The sequence below is a fragment of the Rhynchophorus ferrugineus genome, unplaced genomic scaffold, assembly GCF_030347505.1.
Source record: "Rhynchophorus ferrugineus isolate W39M unplaced genomic scaffold, kcgeb_rfMv2 rfM1, whole genome shotgun sequence".
Lineage (NCBI taxonomy): Eukaryota > Metazoa > Arthropoda > Insecta > Coleoptera > Curculionidae > Rhynchophorus > Rhynchophorus ferrugineus.
This window is the reverse complement of record NW_027472580.1, coordinates 73,002,273-73,023,276: the sequence shown is the minus strand read 5'-3', so window position 1 is coordinate 73,023,276 and position 21,004 is coordinate 73,002,273. Positions and strand designations below refer to the sequence as shown.

The window sequence follows — 21,004 nt, the reverse complement described above, 5'->3', positions numbered from 1 at the left end:
TTTTATATATGTTTTATTTATACATGATCTGAACCTTCTAGCACTGTAGTTTTTCGAATACATTAGTTCCATATATTGTGATTAGATGAACATAAGTTGCATTGTACTCGGAATAACTAGGGAAATAAAATTTATTTATTATTGTTCTGTAATTGTCTGTCTAAATTTGACGTAAGTATTGACGCCCTAATTTTAATGTATCCTATGCTCCTTGGATCCCATATTATGCAATTCTTCTTATCGTCAGGTATTCTATGATTGTACTGATCGTTGCATGGTCTCAATTCTTTATCATTATAATCTCTTATCCAGGTATTTCATTCAATATCACATTCTTGTGCTTTGATTGTAATAACAGTAATTTCACTATTTCCGTGACTATTCATTAGTAAAAATATCACCTATTTTCATCTTGCGCCGTTTTACAATTAATAGTTAAATACAGTTGAAATATTTCTATGTATGAATCAGTTACACTTCTTAAGTAATTTTCCCTTCTGACAAGTAAATAAACTAATTTTAAAGACATCTTTTCAATTTTTCAAACCTATTTGGGCAGTAAATTGCATGCTCTAATAATTAGTTTCCAATTTATGGACTATTCGTTCCCTCTTTTCTGCGCCATTAGTTATCTGAAAAATTTATGATGGCTTCTATAAATTATTAATTGATAATTAAAAAGAAAATATTATTGAAGTTGCAGAATGTCATGTAATGTTTATGTAAATTTCTTCCTGCAGTAAATGAAACATTAACAAAATTTTCTGTTGCTAAGGCATTATAATTATCGTTGAATATAATGAAAACATAATAATTTTACAGAACTAAGTAAGATATAGTTCTTCCAATAAAATAGTCAATTCACATCATAGGTGTCGTTGAATATACTACCAAATGTAGCTTGTAAAAATGTAAAACTCATTTTAATCTCGGAGTGGCTTTTTGTTCTCCTCATTTTATCTTAGTTAAAAAAGACGGAATAGTGTCTAATGCGTGATGTCATAAACTTTGGTGACGTGCATTGGCGGTTTTATTGGGTAGACTATATATACATATATTTGCTCCAACAGGATTTCTGTCAAACACAAAGAAAAAGTGTCTTCTATTATGTTTACTACTGTCTTCTAGTTTACAAAATTTATAATATTAACAAAAATACTGCAGTAATTAGGAAGTATTTGGTAAACGCAATAAAACTAATATAATAAAAATTTAATTTTTCGCTGTTGGACGCTGTTGACAATTATAATAGTGATCATATTTAATTTATATAGGGCTTTTCTACTTTTTGATAAATTTGTTAGCCATTCTTTATTTATTTCCATTCTTAGTTACAAATGATGGTTGTCATTTAATAGGAGCAAATTAATTTATTATTATTTTGAACTTTATTAATTTTTCTAAAACTAAAAAATATATAGTAGTATTTAATAAATGAATCATTAATTGAGTTCAGTATATTCAATTATTAAATAGAATGTACAAGTCTGTAAATTTTGGTAAGTTTGTAGGTGGTATGAAAAAAATCCAAAAAGGCTATGAAAATGCGCCAATAATATGTACTGTACTTCCATATTGAAATATACCATCAGATATAAATTTTATTTTATTCCCTTCTAGCTTTTTCATATTATTTTAAGCTATTCACGGAAGAAGAATTAATAATTTTAAGCAACATAATGAGTCCATTGATATAAGTTTGATTTTATTTCGTTAGCTAAATTCTTCAACTTTTAATACCGCTAATTGTCCTAAAGTATTAATACGTAATCGTAATCGCATTGTGACGAATTGCTTTTCAGAGGCCTAAATAATAACGTAAACAATATCGTTAACTAAACTTACTTCTCAACGAAATATGAACCTTTAAAGGTCATACATAACCAAACTAAATTAAAATGATTCTCATTTTACGTAAGTTCGCATATACTCAATTAGTCTATTACATACTATATCTTGTTTTTTCATTGTAATATATGCTAAATTCACTTCTTATTGAATTTGTACTAAGCATATCTAATAAAGTGATAAAAAAATCTTTCAACAATTTAATTTTATCGCAAAAATGTTAGACTGTATGGAAGATAGGTTTTCCATTGCTGTCTTAGAATTTACATTACTAATATTTAAGGTTAATTATTAACTGTCGTTGGAAGATAGATAATTATTATTTTGAGAAGCTGGAGTAAAGAATACCTTTCAATCACGAACACTGCTGTGTATAATATTAGGAAGTGTATTTAAATAATTTATAACGGAATACAGGAAATTATCTTGATATGTTGAAATTTCAGATATATCTGAACAAACATGTGTTAAAATCGCATTAGATAGTTTCTGTTCATTATTTTATTATTAATAGAAAGAAGGAAACCAAAAATTATATTTTTAATACTTCACTAAAATTGTAAAATATATCATGTTATTTAATATATATTGAGGGCTTTTATATTTAAAAGAATAGATAATAGAATAATATAAATAAATATCATTTAACTTAAAAAACAACAATTTAATTAAGTTGCAAAATTAGAGCACTGAAATTAAAAATGGTTTATATTGATATTAACCAGAAATACTGTACTACTATTTAAACCATAAATATTAAAGATTACTTAATCGGTATCGCTGATTAACTTGTCTTACCTTTAGCCAATGACACTAACCGCCTTCGCACGGCCTTATATTTTCGCGATTGCTCTCGCGTCAACACTAATCGCTAAAATCGATCAAAAATGGTTTTTCATCTAGAAACGATTACATAAGCCGAAAACCGTGTTTGTCGCTATTATTAAAAGCACATAATAAAAAGGCAGCGGACCAAAACATTCGGATAATTCAATATGGTTAATCAATCATTAAATAAACAATGGTATCGGCCGAGTATCAATAATCGTCTCTGTCCCCACCTCCCCTCTGCCGTGGATGTGGTTTCGGCGAATTTTTGACCTAAAAACAGGCTCTTCGGGAGATTCGCTTCGGAACGCTCGTTCACGTTCGAGAGACAAAAAGAGAAAGTCCTTGGACAACTTCACGGGATGTTAAATGCAACGAAGTAATGATCGCCAGTATAATTGAATTCATGTTGATTGGTAATTTGAATTACGAGGTGGAATTTGAACCGTTGAACCGAACCATTTAGTCACTTTTACTTTTTATTAAACGTATTTTTCATAGTTTGGATGAAAAATAACATAAAATATATTAAAAAATATTGGTATAATTAATCATTAAATAGTTTTTTTGTCCGCTAATATAAGCACACAGTAATCTTCATCGATTCTTTACTCTTATGCATTCTCAAATATTGCCAAATTTCCTGTATTCCTGCCTATCATTAATTATTACTTAACAGAGAAAATTAGCAGCCGACAATACGCGTGTACATTATGAATTACAGGTAAAATGTTATAATTTAGTAACACTAATTGTAGATTGATAAAGAGCAAAAGTTTATTTATGTTTAATATGAAAACACTGACGTAGTTTTAGTAAGTGCGATACGAAAAGGACTGCTAAGTATAATCGACAGTGCCCTAAAAATAATATCAAAGGTATTGCTTCTTCCATTGTCTTTGTGTCTATATTAGTGCGATACGAAAAGGACTGCCAAGTATGATGGTGCTACAAATAAAAAATATATTTTTATAATTGACAGTGCCCTAAAAATAATATCAAAGGTATTGCGTGAAAACATATTCATGTTGTCGGTTTTTTTTATAAAAGAAGCAGCCCTACCACAGCTTTAAAATCAAACATGTGGTGGAACTGGTGAAGATTACTGTATGCTCCTGATATACTAGCTTCTTCCATTGTCTTTGCGTCTATCTTAGCTTGAAGAGAGGTCTTTATTCTACCAATACTTCGTTTACCATCACAAATTGATCTCGGTTTACTTTCACAAAATTTTCCTTCATTCCTTTACCTTAGTCTACTAAAATTTCTTTGTTTGATTATCGAATTACTTCGTAGCAATTTAGTAATAAAAGCATCAACTCGTTATATCTTATTTATAAACGCCATTTTCGACTAAATATGTACTACATTCGTGTAGATAGATTTAAAATTATTTATCTTCGCTTTCTTTTATTGGTAATTGAGGAATACATATTGATGTATTTTCTCGCACTCGTCTTGCGTGTGAATTAATAATAATAATAATAGACGGTAATATAGAATTAATTTTCATGCTTTTTTTCATTTTCATTTACTTCTTTTACGTAGACAAAAACAGACTCAACTTAAAAGAACTGTACTGGTTAGTCGGAATTATTTATATAGAATATAATTATTATATAATATTACCCTGGCATTATCTAACGATGCCAAAACAGAGTTCTTCGACCAATGCTTATCACTCTGTAATCAACGAAGAACTCCACGATGATCTTCATGATGAAATAGATCGAACGAAGCTATCCACGATTTGGCTATAGAACATGCAATGAGTTTATTAATTCATATTAACATGGAAGTAATACAGCTATCAAACCACATGAACTTTATTAGTGTAGTGTATAAATGTGTTCTTAACTTTAGCTTAAGTAGTTTATTTTAATTTTAATTTTAATTTTAATTTGGGAAAATTAATATTGATCTGGTACTCGTCTTGTTTGTATATTGATGCGGGTACAACAGAAAAATAGTGGTAAACTAATTTGGGAATTAAGATTGTATTAAACATATTTAATATTAGATATAAAATATTTGAATAATTAATGTAAAATATTTAAGATTTCTTAGCTTACAATGCAGTTAGTCCTTTGTAATTTTTATATAATTCATAGATTATTTTTATAGTTAATATAAAAATCCATTTATATGTATTTTGTCGCATTTGGTGTTTTATATCTTTGAATCTCGAAAATATTAATTTTTTATCGCATTTTAAAAATAATTTCACCTTGTCAGCTTAATGTTTTTCATTGTTATAGTTATTGTTATTTTCTCTTAATTTTTTAGAACTAAATAGGGTACTAATAGGAATAGGATACTTTTTTAAACTTTATTTTAACTTACGTTTCAATTACGTCTTTTTATTAGCATGCGATATTAAAAATATTCCTATTTTTTATTTCAATAAATGAAGTATGTTATTTTTGCTAGAATCTTCATAATATGATTATTCTTAATGAAATATATATTATAACTTCTTTCAGTTGTTTAAAATATTTTTAATGTTGAAATATTCAGAATGGGCTTGAGATTTAGAAAGCAATCAAAAGAAATTTAGAAAATTTGAGAACAATTTCTAATTATTTTAGCTAGAGTGGTTGGCGCACTGGACGATCCTCTTACTGTTAATATAGTTGCGTGATAGAATCCTGCTGAGCTATAGATATACTTTATGTTTGTGATTGTAACTGTAAATGTCTTTGTAGGGAACAGTGGAAAATAGAACAAGGAATAATTAACACAGTGACGCCCGTAACCGGGTTGAATAAAACCGGAAGTTTTCTGGGGTAATCCTTATTCCCTGATAGATTCATACTTGGACGGTAGGTCCGTTCAAGTGAGGATAGGTGACGCAGTCTCCTCTCGTAAACAAATTTCTGCAGGAGTCCCGCAAGGTGCTTCGCTAGCACCAGCACTATTCAACCTTTATATGGCTGATTTCCCGCTCTACAAACTTTCGCACACAGCATTTTACGCAGACGATACCGCTTTTTTCACAACCGGTTACTGTCCCGACGCTATTCGCAAGAGATTCCAAGTACAGCTGAACCAAGCGATAGCGTGGTACAAATTCTGGCGGCTGCAGATAAACCCGAGCAAAACTCAAGCTATTCTGTTCCACCGCAAGAAGGAGTTCCTCACCTATCGCCTCCAAATTGATAAAGTCCCTATTCCATGGCTCCAGAAAGTTTCAAATCTCGGTCTCCAGTTCGACCGCAGATTCCAATTCAGCACGCCATTTGCAAAAGAAATAGCGTGTACAGCCTATTATTTGCACTATTCTACAGAAAAAGCAAACTTCCGATCCCACAGAAAGCGACGCTATATAAAACGCTAGTCCGTCTAATCTGCCTCAATGGAGGACAGGTGTAGTACAGGTATGTCTCGGAGAGACAACTTGAACTACTCCAAGTGTTCCAATCCAAAAAAGTCCGTGCGTTACTCAGAGCCCCATGGTTTATGAGGAACGTCAATATACACCTCGAATCAGCCATCCCGTTTGTGAAAAATTTCATAAACATGCTCAGTGTGAGGTTCTCCATAGGAACCTTAGAACACGACAACATCTTGATAAAATCCCTACCCGTCCACAACCCCGGTGTTAAACAAACTACGATAGTCCCAGTCGTAACCCAGGGTCTCCGTCACCCGTAAAAAACAACCATTCTCCGAATCTCAAGCGACATCAGCCGAAGGCCATTTGGTTCTAGATGGTCAACATAATAAATGAAAATAAAGGAGTGGTCCTTAAGTTGTTCACTGAGCAGTCGGTAGGCTTAATGCCGAGGAAGTTCAGAACCCACGTTAAGCTGTAGGCTCAGTCACTAGAAATTCCAAGTGGATCACGTGACTAAACTACATATACAATAGATATACATTTAATTATTATAGTTCTAAAGAAACGATATATAATCTAAGACAAATTTTAATATTGGATGCTAAAAATAATGAATTTTGGATGGGAAGGCAATTCGTATCCTGACTTATGGAATTCTGTCATAGCGTACTCTTTACTAATCTTCTATCCTTTTCAAAAAACGGTAACTAATTTATGATACAAATGCAATATGAATTCATTTTATTATTAGATATATTCAATATCTTTTTGATCCTTCAAAAAAAAAACTTTGTATGTGTATTTATTTTGCACTTAAAAAATCCTAGTACCTACTCAATTATCGACATTTGGACTAACTAACTTGATTCGTATCTAATGTACCGAGATGACACATTAAACTAGCCTGCTGTTTCAAAGTCATGGTAGTAAATCCGAGTCTTAATTATGATTAAACTAAATTAATTAAGGCTTAATGAAATGTTTGGACCTTCTGCTAAATATTTCGGTTATAAATGATTCGATAATGAACATATAACGATACAACTAATTCTTAGGTGGTATAGAATAATAGAAACAGTCGAACCAGTCGATATTAAAAAAAGTTGCGACTGAAAATGGCAATTACTATTTCGGTCAAATGCACACTTCGACTATATTTTGATCCGTTATAACACACTTTTTACTATATTACATTAATAGAGTTTCAAAATATTGCTATATTAATGTGCAATATATTGTTATTTATAATCATATTGCAAATAAAACATGACAGCAAATAGGACAGGTAACGGCTAGGACAGCAAAGCCAGAACGTTAAAAATCAGTTGAAGGAAACTAGTAAGTTCGAAAATAGTAACTGAAAGTACAGGATTGAAATGGTCGATACTAAAAAGTAGTCAAAATTAGTCGAACCGAAAATAGCGACTGAAAGTAGTTGACTGAAACATTCGATAGTAAAACGTAATAAAATCAGTCAGACCAAAAATAAAAACTAAAACAGTCGTTTTCAGTCGATAGTTTCCAATATTAATGTATTGTTTAGATTTTTCAGTAACGTGGGCATGAGCTCTGAAATATGGTTCTCGGAATAGTTTAACGATTGGCCAGTGGTTTAGGCCATCAGTTTTAGTCAGCCTAGTTATTGGGGTGACTGGAATAGTTATCCCGTATAGGAATTTACACTATTATCCATGAATAATCAAAAATACAAACAGTTAAAAACACAAAATATATCTATGATTTTGTGGGATTTGAACGCGCGACAATCGGAGCAGTATGAGGAATGTCGACTCCTTTAATAGTGCAGCTACTAAGCTGGCTATTAAGTTCTGATGTATGAAGAACGAAATAATGAACAGTTACTTAACACTAACACACAAATGCAATCCTAATAATTGTTAATTATTTCATATAAAGCTTTAACATTATAGTAAAATATTTAGTGTAAAAAATATGATATATATTACCTATAAAAAAAATCATAACCAAATAAAATGATCATGTCCAGCGGTCCCTAAATATTAAACAAATCAACAAAATGTAACATAAAATAAACAAGTACCTTATTGTAATAACCATTCTCAGTGAATAAAAACATTTTGGGCACTTAAATTTATACTGCATCGCTTTCTGTAAGGTATTTTAAGTTCGCCTAATAATATGCCGGCACGTTTTAATAATCAAAATTTTAAACAAATAAATGTTATCTTTGGATTTTTTACAGATGGAGCCATTAATTAAACTTAGACTGGTACTGACAAAATTAACAAATTATCAATCAATCAATACAATATACATTTACGAATGGTTATTTAATTGGACTTGTTAATTTACAATCTAAGAATTCGATATTTCCGTTTTCTACTTATGTTTGGAAACAATTCTCAGGTATTAAACGTTGAAGTCCTGACAGTGATAAATGATTCTGATTTCGTTACCAAAACAGTAAAACTATGAATCAGGATACCGGAGTTTGAAATAAAACGTAATTTAATATAAAATTGAGATAATTATAAAAAAAACATACTCTACTTTTTGTTAGTATTGATTAGTTAATTGAAAATCTCTAATAATATTTTTGTCCGAATTTAATTATTGTGTTAAGGAAGAATTTAATCATTAATATTGATACGGTAACCCAAGTTTTTTTGCTTGGTTCATTTATTTCTCATTATGGCAGCTGTTTATAAATAAAAAGCCCTATTCGAGATGTATTGGCTTGATCTTTTGCGTCAATCATTATTATCGCTTCATATAATTCTGCAAAAGTTTTGTTACGTTTAGACTGCTATAAATTTCTAGTGATATTATAAATTTATAAAGTCATCATTAAGGCTTGAAATGTCTGTATTGTAGCTACCATTGGGCATAATTGGTAATCGATATAATCGAAAATATCGTTTGAAATTTTTAATAATATTTAATTGAGGACAACAATTACAAATACAATACTTTTACATATTTTACGTCAATATAAATAATTCCTTCTACTCTTGCCAAGTACCTACTTGCTGTTACTTACTTTTAAGGTCATAAGTACTCCGAATTCTTCGAAAATATAATTTATAATTAACCAACACTAAGAATGATTACACGTAATTATTGTGGACTATGTCCTCAATGATTTTGGAAAAATCATTACCCAGATTAATAACTATATAAATTAATAATATTTGTATTCATTGATTTAAAAATCGAGATTTTATTAATGTTGATGTCTATGACATGATGCATGATTTGGAGAACCAACAGAAAATAAAGATAATTAATTGCAAGACTTGCTGGATGAACCTTAAAACATATGTACGATATATTCTTTAAGTATCTGTTTTATATAATTATCATAACAATATTTTTAAGTATTTCAGTTATAGAGTTTTTTAACTAGTAAAAGTTCTTTATATTGATATTTTTTTAACTCTGCTCTTATATTGTTTAACGTTATATTATTAAGTATATTTTATAACTTAATCAAAATTAATATATAGATACCGAAAGATAGGCTTTTCTTAATAAACAGTGAGGGTTTATTCAAAAAGAATTATTCAAGTAATTAACATAAATTTTGGAAATACTGAAGCTGACTTAGAATAAATACGCCAAATAGTTAAAATAGTTAATTACTTTCCTATTTTCTTCTATCATATATCTGACACTTCTGTTTTCAAATATCAGTTATAGCTATTGTCATTATTCGTTTATGAATCAATTTTCAGAACGGTTCCAAGAATTGTTTAAATATTTTTTTATTTATAATTGGATTATCTAACTCACCAACTAAATTTTTTTTCGCATAACGATTATATCAATCAAATAACCGAAAAATTTTAAATTTAACGCATATTAACTTCAATTTCCATTAATATTTATTATTGAACCTTTAAACATTCTCATGTTTATTGTAAATAAATTCAATTAGTTTTATTACATTTACTTAGAAATTAAAATATCTGTAATTACAGAATAATTAACAATAATAATTATCTATTAGAAACATGAAATTTTATTATAGTAGAAATTCATTACTTGAGTAGTAGAATATTGATAGTAGAATTCATACGTTGAAATGCAATGACGAACACTTGTTTGCGGATTATTTAAACATTCTAGAATTCACAGAAAATAATCTAACTACTAATCTTATTTAACATAAATTATAATTAATATTAGTTCAACAATTTGCTAATTAATATAGACTTTATCCATCATAATCTCATAATATTCCTCTGACTGATTTCCTAGTAATCGGTAGTACACAACAAATTGATAATAAACTTAACTGAATGCAATAAAAAGACAAAAACATACAATTTCAACATTCCTTATCTTATCTTATATGTATCTGTTTTGTGAGGTATAAATTTGACAATTAATTTTTTGTGGGAAATCGAAAATAATACTGCAACTATTATTGAAATAATAGATATCTAAACAATAAATAAATCGTTATTTGAGTGTTAAAATAACTATTTCAATTTACTTCAGCAGGAGCTTCGTTTGATTTACGTATGGGCCTACTGGTTTTAGAATATTACATTTACATTAAAAATATAAACTAACTTTCATCAACTAATTTGGTAATATACAATGTGAAGTACTATATAATTTTTCAAAAAGCCTTTATCAAAAATAAGACTTAATATTGAAATAAACCTTTTTACCACTTTTCAGGATACAAAGGTTTTGCAGAATACTGAAGAGTTATCACCGACGTCTGTCTTTAGTAATTGTAGACAAGGTAGATTCTTCTTCTCTTATAGTTTAATTGCGTTGACCACATCTGTAATTCCAAAATATACTGCGTACATAAATGTCTTCATTCCTCGTTGGCTTTTCATAATCCTAGGGATTTTTTTATTTTCACATATCGGATGGAACTAAGTTTGGCGAATATAATATATCACTCAATAAGTTATTTCATGTAGTATTCATACTATCTTCAGAAACCTCACTAGTATGGATGCAACCATTTGTTTTGCATGGTTAACTAGATTTTGTATCCTCAATAATTGAAACTTAAGCCTCGTACGTGCGGTTAATTTAGAACAAAAAATTAACGAGTATAATTGGCTTCTTTAATTGTGGTGTTTTGTTTAATAAATTCCATTTAACAACATTCTACATGGTGGTCATGCATCTATTACACCTTCTTAATTGCGTTACTCATTTTCTCGTTAATAATATTTATGGTCTGTTTAAAATCCAACAGAAAATAATTTCATACTTTCAAATATAAATAGGCCTGCAAATTATGTTATAGAACGAAATATTGGGTAACGTTTTTAAACGATGCTGTTACAATAAGTCCGGACTGCAACGTCGGACTGTTTTTAAGTAATCGACCCTTTTTTTCTTATCTGGCGTCGTGAAATTGCCCGTTACAGTTGCTTCGAATTAAATTACCATCGCGTTTGAAACGGATTCAAGTATTTCTTACCGATTAAGTGTATCGTGTTATTTCCAACTCACAAGTATAATCCGTTTGTTGGGATCGAAAAAATGTTGGAATTACGTTTCAATAACCTGTAAACAGTGTGAACATATCTCACTTATTATTTTTATGAATAAAAAATCCGATTGTTAATCGCAATTATTAGTACCTAAAACATAAATTTAGAAATATAGTTTGCTTTAATGTTATTACTTGTTCAGTCGTTCTGTCAGTAATTTTACCATTAAAGTGGATTCATAATGAAAAGTGAATATGCTAGAGTCTCACTAATTCGCTACTATTAAGAAACAAGTAGTGTCTGGTTATTGGAATGTCGAGATTCTCATATCGTATAACATTTCGAAATTAATAAATTATAAGCTACAAACCGATTTAATTCGATTTGAATTTACCGTATTAACATTTTTTTGGGAAAACTTTTAGATCTACTGATTCAAATAAAACCTTAGATCTATTATATTCCTTCATAGCATTAAGAAGCGAAAAGAAATATAACATGAAGCGATATGGAAGTTGAAAACTAATTTGACCTAACCTCGTTCGCTAAGTAGTAATTCTGATCCTGAGTGAAATTATAACTAAAATAGAACAACACCTTAACAAATAACCGAACAAACTGGCAAGGATTTTCTAACGAACTGAACATGCGAATTCAGCTTAAAATCCCCCAACAATTAAATTCTCAGAAAACCATATAGCAGCTAGAATGTTTTGAATTAAATAAGATCCTACGCTAAAAGAAGCTAAAACAGACGTACCACATGGAAATGTTGGGACAAATACCTTTCCTACTTTGCGCAGGTAATATGCCACAAATGGAAATATTACCATAGTTACCTTCGTTGATGATACTTCGATATCTGCTGAAGATAACAGCTAAGAATCAACCAGAACATTACAACTGGTGGGTAAGAATATAAATAAATTGATCAAAATTTTACAGATATAAGTTAACTAAAGCAAACCGACGAACATTGAATTTGCTTATCATCCCATATACCAAGAACGCTAATCTTGGGATATATCTTGGGATGAATCTTGATGCAAAGTTCCTTTGAAAGGAGTACATTAAAAAAGAAATGAAGTGAAATTTTAAATATTTCTTTTATAACATCTTTATTAGATACGCTTAGTACTATCTTAATTTACAAATAATTTATTACTACTTTTCCTATGTACTTGGATTAATATACATCTATATGTATCTCATATATATATATATATATATATATATATATATATATATATATATATATATATTCGTACGGTTTTGTTCGCTTCAATCTCCTGACATCTTGCGCGCTGTCCAGCAGTTGTATTTCTTCCGCGTTAGTAATCTTCTTAATAATAATCTTAATAATCTTAATCTTTTTTCGTGTTTCAAGGCGAAGTCTTGGATAACTTCGCTAATCCATTTGATTTCCGGATCATCGTGGAGTTCTTCGTTGGTTATGTAACGATAGGCATTGGTAATCAATCGAAGAACCTTGTTTTGACAGCGTTGTATGACTAGTTGATTTGATAGATCTAAATTGGCTTTATAATTGACATTATAGATCAACCTCTATGATTTTAGATCAAGTTGGGAGTATCTTCCGATTAACCAGCATAGGTGTTTTATTTTGGTTTTATTGTGATTTGCTTTTTGTCTAACGTGATGTTTCCAATTTAACCTACCATCAAGATGGATTCCAAGATATTTAGCTGATTCTGCTTGAGGAATCGGGCATCCATTGAGTGATATAATTAAGTTGTTATTATTTCGCTGCAATACAAAATTAAAGTGGACAAATTTGGAGCAATTAAGTTGAATTTTCCAATCTTTCGTCCATTTGTAGATTTTGTTGACTGCACTTTTTCTATTGCCTTAGGCAGGGATATACCTTTGCCATAATAATTGTGTCATCAGCAAAGGTTCCAAGTTGTGTTTCTTTTGACGTTAGAATGTCAGCAAAGCCGATACAGGTGATGTCTTAAGACGCTACCTTGTGGAATTCCAGCCGAAATAGTTTTAATGTCGAGAACGCTAGTTCGTGAGATACTCTAAATTTTCTTCCGAAAAGATATGACTCCAGCAATTGACAATAGTTAAGCGGTAACAATTTGCTCATCTTACAGATTAATCCCAAATGCCAAACCAGATCAAAAGCTTGTGAGACATCCAGGAATATTGCAGGACAGTATTTCTTTTCCTCAAACGCTCTTTTAATAGCCTCACTTACTCTGTGCACTTGATCGATTGTCGAATGGTGATTTCGAAAACCAAACTGGATATTTGGTATTACTACAAAATTTTTAATACGTTTAAATATTAGTTTCTCAAACAGCTTTGATATTGCAGGTAGTAGCGAAATAGGCCTGTAAGATTCGACTGGTTCTGCAGGTTTGTCAGATATTTTGAGCATAATTATTTGTGCCACCTTAAAGCATTCCGGAACATGCTTCAGCCTTAAACAGGTATTAAATATATATGTCAACATGATGATTGCTTTTCGGGGCAGTTCTTTCAATAATCCAGGTGAAATGTCATCTATACCAGGTGCCTTTTTAGGATTGAGATTATCAATTTCAGTGGCAACTTCCAATGGAGAAATTAGATTTAGATCTACATCTGGTTGATAAACAGTTTTATAAATCAATCAAAGAGGTGTTAACATTTTATCATTTTAGAATAGCAAAGATATTTACTTTGTAGATTACCTCCAAACTAGTAAAATAATAAAATTAGATAATTACCGTAAATAATTTTATTAACTTCTAAGCTCTTATTACTTCTCAAAATCTATTATTTTTCCTAAATCTAATTCTGTTATTATTCTAAATATTCTCTTCATATATAATTAAAATCCTATATCAGTTTTCTATTCATGAATGGTATATTAAATAATGAAATATAATTTGTAGTAACAACTTTGTTGATAATTTCTAATAGATAATTAAATTAACAATTAAATATTTAATATTCATAGTTAACGATATCATGGCGTTCTCTCGAGGGAAAATATATTAAAAATGAAAATTTCTTTGAAACCGTACATTCCGTAACGACGAAATTATTTACTGGTGCATGGAATTGCCCGTTACCGTTCTTTCGCGTCCTCTGTGCCGACACCGAAATGTTCTACTTTCTGATTCCATTTCAATTTCGACATTTCGTCCGATAAATCTGATAAGGATCTCCAGGAATGATGGTCTAAACACTTTCTACGTACAATGTATTATTTATATATAAAAATGGGGTTGTGTAGGGTTTTCATTATTTGAATGAAATTTTAAAGAGTTTAATCAACTAATTAAGTGACATAACCAATCGATCGTTTCTCAACCAACTCTAAGGAAATCGCAATCTATCCAAAGAATAAAGTCTGCATGCGACACATCCTCTTGTTTAATGAAGTATAACGTGTTTTAAAATTTAATCAAGCATTACAAAACTGGGCATTGCTTTATCAGGTAATCTAGTTAATCGTGCAAAATAAGTGGTTGTTAACCCTGTCAGTTTGGTTTGTGAACATGACGTGTTGTAGGCTTGACATTGGTGCTTAGGGATTACCCACTATCATTATCTACGGTTAATAGGTGGTTGAAATAATTCGAACCAGGTTTGAATCTCAATAGTATATAGGAAAGCGGATTTAACTAATGTTTAATAGAATATTGATGTAGTGAAGAAATAGTGAAAAAGTATACTAAGCATACATATCTGTGTTACAATCCAAACGGGAGATTGAGTTATCCCACCATATGTTCAATTTATTTTAGTTGTAAATATCAGCATTAGAATTATTCATTTACTTATCATAATTAACACGGGGAAAGAAGTGATGCCAACAATTGAATAAACAGGTTTAAGTTATAAATATTCCTGAATATTTTTGGCATTAAGTTCTAGAAACCATGCATTTTTCAATTTTCAAATCATGCAAACATTTGCTGCATGACTTAGAAATTTGGATGTTATTCAAATTTAACGTAAATAAGCTCGAAGTATCCCGAAGATACTTTTCGTGTATTCTGTACAGTATAGGTTAACTTATGGTTACATATAATGTTATCCGACATACATCAACAACTTTCTGACATGTTTATATTTTTGCGTAATTTGAAAATACATCGTATATATGTTATAGATCCCAAAAGCCCAAGATACTGCTGGGTATTATGACATATATAAAATGATTATATAATAAATCTTAGAACAAAAAATATAAAATTATAAATTCCACCGTAGAAATCTCTGATCTCCTCCCAGGCTAAACGGTCTAAAGACTGAAAATCCAACCTATCGTCTTGCCAAGTAGTTAATTAGTTAATTAATTTAATTAAATCAAGGCCACTGCCGTACTAATTACCATTTGATTTAACATAGATATGTAAATGATACCTTTGTTATTTAGAATCAACAAATGGACAAACTCTAACTCTTAATCAAATCCAGCATAAAGACCGAGTATATATTTAAGATTCCATGCTTATACGTTAGTATATAAGAAACAAAGGACCGCATTTCAAGAACACTAAAGAGACAACATTTGCCTTATATTTAAACTACAGAGTTCCTGTTCTTTCGTCCAGGGTGCATTCGACCATTATGTGCTTGGTGTCCTTCACACCATTATCACATTCGCACAGACCTTCTCCATTAATCTAAATCTGCTAATGTATGCAGCCATATTTCCGTGCCCTGTTGTTAGTTGTACCGCCTTTCTGCTTAAGCTCAATCTCTCGCATCCCACCCTCTTGCAGAAGTCATGGAGAGTTCTGCCATCGCTTGAGTTGTTCCATGCCAGCTGCCATCTGTCTATTGTTTCGCTTTTTTCTCGCATTTGACCTGTCCCTTACTTATCCTTATGCTTCATTGCCAATCTGTCTACCTTTATCATTTCTGATGTGGACAGGCCCCTTGTCCATTGTATGTTTATATTAATAAAAATTTCACTCAGCTCTTTAAATGTCATCCTGAGGTTTTCTATGTACATATTCTTCCTTTGCAAACCGTGTTCGGCCCACCACACCGCTATCTTGCTGTCTGATCTGATAATGTGTCTGCCAATTAGTTTATTTTTGTTAACAATGATCACCGCTAGCGTCAAGGCGACGAATTCTGCGACCCCCGCGTTAAGGCTGCGATTTAGACAGCACTAGCGCCCACCCATATTGTTGTGTCTGATTTTGCCAGTTCCATGTTTGCCCAGGCAGTCTCCCATGGCCACGGTTTGGATTTAGGATCAACTGCTTTGGGGCCCATGGAGTAACCATATTGCTTGGTCAAATTGGCCTGCACCAGTGCTTCAGAGTGCAAAGGTGGAATCATTGTCTATCATTCTAGTATATATTGTCTTATTAGCTGTGACAGGCACTTGCTTAAATAGGAACCTTATTGGAAGAACTTCCGTATTGGAAGAGTTCCGTAAACAATTGTTATAACTGATTAACAATATCTTCCTGAAAGCTAGGCCATCAATTCAACGACTCCGTTTTAATTTAATTTTTTAAATATTTATTAAAGTATTAATTGGTTAAGACAGGCTATAATTTTCAAACGTTAGATTTAATTATATAGACTTAATTTAAACTAGTACTGCAAGTCATTAAAAAAAAACTTTTTTAAAGGACTTAATTTTTATATTAAAATGTACTGACTGAATATTCAAATAAAAATTGTAAATTCGAGGATACAAAAGACACGTATAATACGTATATTGTTATATTTTAAAGTATTGTTCATCATTAGTCACTACTCTTTTTCGGTTTCTCTGGAGGAATTGGATTTCTACGCGTGAAAAATCTTTTGAGGTCATCAAAGCTTTAGAGAGCGTTTTCCGGACACCAACATGTGTAAAGCTTTCTCATAGTGAAATATGACATTATCTTATTCCTCTTCGTATAACAACCAACAACCGCTCGAAACAAAAGCATAATTTGCAATCGATAGCAGCCTTTTATTCTTTTTTTTTTAGTCTCTATTGACATTATAAATAATCAATTACTTATTATATTCATTGCAAATATCATTAATGATAAATATATATTATATTTATTAAATATTATGTTAAAAACTAATAAATCTATTGTCCCAGTTCCATTGAAAACTTAAATTAAATACATATTAAATTTTTATCAAGCAGTTTCCTAATCTTTAATATAACTTTATTACTTAAAAGACATATTAAAATAAGTTGATGTCTAGTGACTCATGGTCGGTAATATAAAATAACTTTAAAATATATGAAACAAAAACTGATTTAGTTTAAATTAGTTTATGTAGACTAAAATATAAAACATAATAAATAGCCTTTATTTTTTATTTATTATATTTTCTAATATTTTATTACATTTTTATCATTTGATTAATATATTATTGTTTATATTGTTAATATGATTAATATGTGTCTTTGTTTATAACTTTATAATAAGTCTCAACTTTCACAAAATTAATTATTATTAATTAATAATATTTTAAAGGATTTATGTATTGTTAAATGCATATGTTAAAAAGTCATCTGTATTTTAAAAAACAATATATTTCATACTTTCACATCTCATATATTTTATTATTATTTTATTCAAAAAATGTCTTTACTATGTGCAATCTAATGAGTTGAGGAAAAGGTATTTGTTAATATCTTTCTAAACAGATTTATTCATTTAAATACGAATTAATGATATATGTTGCTTTCTCGATGGTCACTCTTCTGTTGATACCATAATTCTGTCACTGTAGAAGATGTACAAACCTCTTTTAAAGCTAGTTTTGCACGAGATCAGTGTGTTTATTAATTAGTGAGAAATAATTCATTAAATAGGGGTCTGTTATCAAACAAAAGGAATTGTCATGAAAAAACTTTTGGATAATTTCCAGAAAGGCTACTAATTGATGGAAACATTGCAACGATTTTGTAATCCAATTTTATATTGAAACTCATATATTTAACTGGTGTTATTCCGATAATATTGTTGCAATACCGCCTTCATTGCTGCAGTAGTCGATGCGATAGAACGGTCCTCTTACTGTTGCGATTGTCGCGGGTTTTACTGGCGCAGGGATGTACTTTATATTTTATCAATTAATGGAATTACTACTATTAACTATATAATTATATATATAAGACCTTAATCGTCAACTTCAATTTCATTGGTTGTTGACAGTGGATAGTCCAGTTAACGGTTTGGTCATATTCCCGCAGCGCATGTTCAATCGCTTGAGAAGTTTCTCCATGTTTTGACGACGATATTTTTCGCATATATATTGTCGAACGCGATCTCATTTTCATAGCCCATAATAATTCGTTTCAAAAATGGCTTCATTCAGATTTGAGCAGCATTTGTTAACATCAATTTACAAATGGATTACGTTTACGATTGAAAAATGGATTTCATAAATATATTGCGAGATAATATGAGTGGGTCTACTTTTATATTTATTTAACTTTTATATTTCTATTGTAGCGATCTTGAAGCGTGTCGAATATTACATATTTCCATAGCGGCCTACAAAATACCTAGAAATATTACCCAAATTGTCGAACACGTGCACGTACGGGCATCCCTAAACAACTATGACCAGTAAACAATAACGAAGATCTGCCAACCCCAAGACGTTGATCTCGATTATCATTAAAGAAAGGGTATTCATTCAGTCAATAACCATCGCTCAGTTCAGTCTCTATAACATTGTGCCACTCTTTTTTCTTTTCGGTATTTTATATGTTATATAACATCAATAAATAACGGTCATATCATCTAGTTATCACTGTTTTATTTTCGTCATACCTGCATTTACTGAGCCATCCATCTTCCTCCAAACTTTATTCGGATGAAAATGGACAAATTAATTCCGACATTGGCGTTCACTAACCAACCATATATAACCATAAACACCACACGATTTTCAATAAATCTGCGTTAAATGTATCCTTTTTCTGGAGTAATAGAAATAATCTTCTGGATTATTGGGCCATATTTTTTTCGTAAAATCGGCTGAACAGTGTTAACACAAATCGCTATCTCTCCATGTTGATGAATTATTTTCTGTTGGAACTGAAATTCGAATAACTATTTCCCCAAGGACCACACATTTACCTTAACATAGTTTTGGTCCAACAAGATTGACTTGCCATGCGTAAAAGGCAATGGGTTTTTTAACCTTTATATTTATAGTTTATTATATTTCACTATGAGCATTTCAACGCGCTATAGAAAATTTAATAGTTAGAAACTAGAAAAATATATCTATTAGTAAACATCATATATCATAATAGCTATAAACCTGGATTACTTAGCAACTGAGTCAAATAATAAATACATTAAAGGGAACAGAAATATTAGATGAAGCATATTTACAAATTCACGATTTTTGAATTAAGAAATGAATATTACTAATTTTTTTCTGTAAATTACTTCAATATTACAAGTTACAACTAATGCATGAGTTGAGCATTGAAAAAATGCTTGTAATAAGGACAATGCTACAGAGTGAATTTAAAAGTAATGTAATCCATGTATGTATAACCGCATGTTAGTTCTTTGGATTCTTTCACTTGTCTTGATATATGTTACATGATCCCCTTAAGCAACATTGAAAATAATAGAAAATCATTGACAAGCTCCAAAAACCTGGAAAACACGGTTACAACACAAAAATTAGTTTATAGAATTTATCATAACAAACACTTGATATAATAAACATTCACTATTAACTCACCTCCTCACACTCATGATGAATATAATTAAATCACTACCACACAAAAACACCACACAGCTTTTACCTATAATGCTTTAAATATAGTAACTACTTATGGAGAGGTAGTTCTTATAACATGACCCTCAGCATTTCTATTGGTATCTATAAAATGTTCATTCAATAACGTTTATTGTGTTCAATTCCTTGTCACCTGCTTATATAGGTATTATTATCCCACTTTATATAGCTTATTATCGATTCAAATTTGCATTCATAGCTCGACTTCTAGCGAAATTCATTCATTTCTGTAATGCAAGTTGAAACAGATATAAATTATCTATAATCATAGCAGAGGAAAGAAAATTTTATATCTAACGTATTACAAACGATAGACAACTATTTAATTAACTGTATTACCATTTTACTGCGCTTATCGCGCGTTATAACTATCCATTTATAATGAATAAGCCACAGAAAAATGAATAATTATCGATTTTTTCCCATACAAATTGCTATAGCACGACATACCGTCAAGTTATAATGCGATAGGAAAGTTTATCGATTCTTTAAATTGAATTAATTGTATAATGTGATTATAAAGAGTTCCATTACTATAAGTGATTGATCATTTAAAATAATACCGATTTTTGAAAAAAAAAATTTAGTTTCGGATAGTCTTTAAAATTTAACTTACCAACTCTATTCGAATTAGAATTCATATAAAAATATGGGTATACTATTATATAAACACTAATTATATTATAAAGTTGGTTTATGTATTGCTATCGACGCTTTATTGGAATAATGAATAAATTGTCGTTGCTTTTAAACTAATATTATCAACAAGTATTATTTA

The 21,004-nt window shown here is 30.2% G+C and overlaps 1 protein-coding gene across 5 annotated transcripts in view; it reads right to left on the bottom strand.

Moving 5' to 3' along the window:
• Nucleotides 1-21,004, bottom strand: part of f (espin protein forked) — a 258,719-nt gene that overhangs the window by 65,813 nt on the left and 171,902 nt on the right. The window lies entirely within an intron of this gene.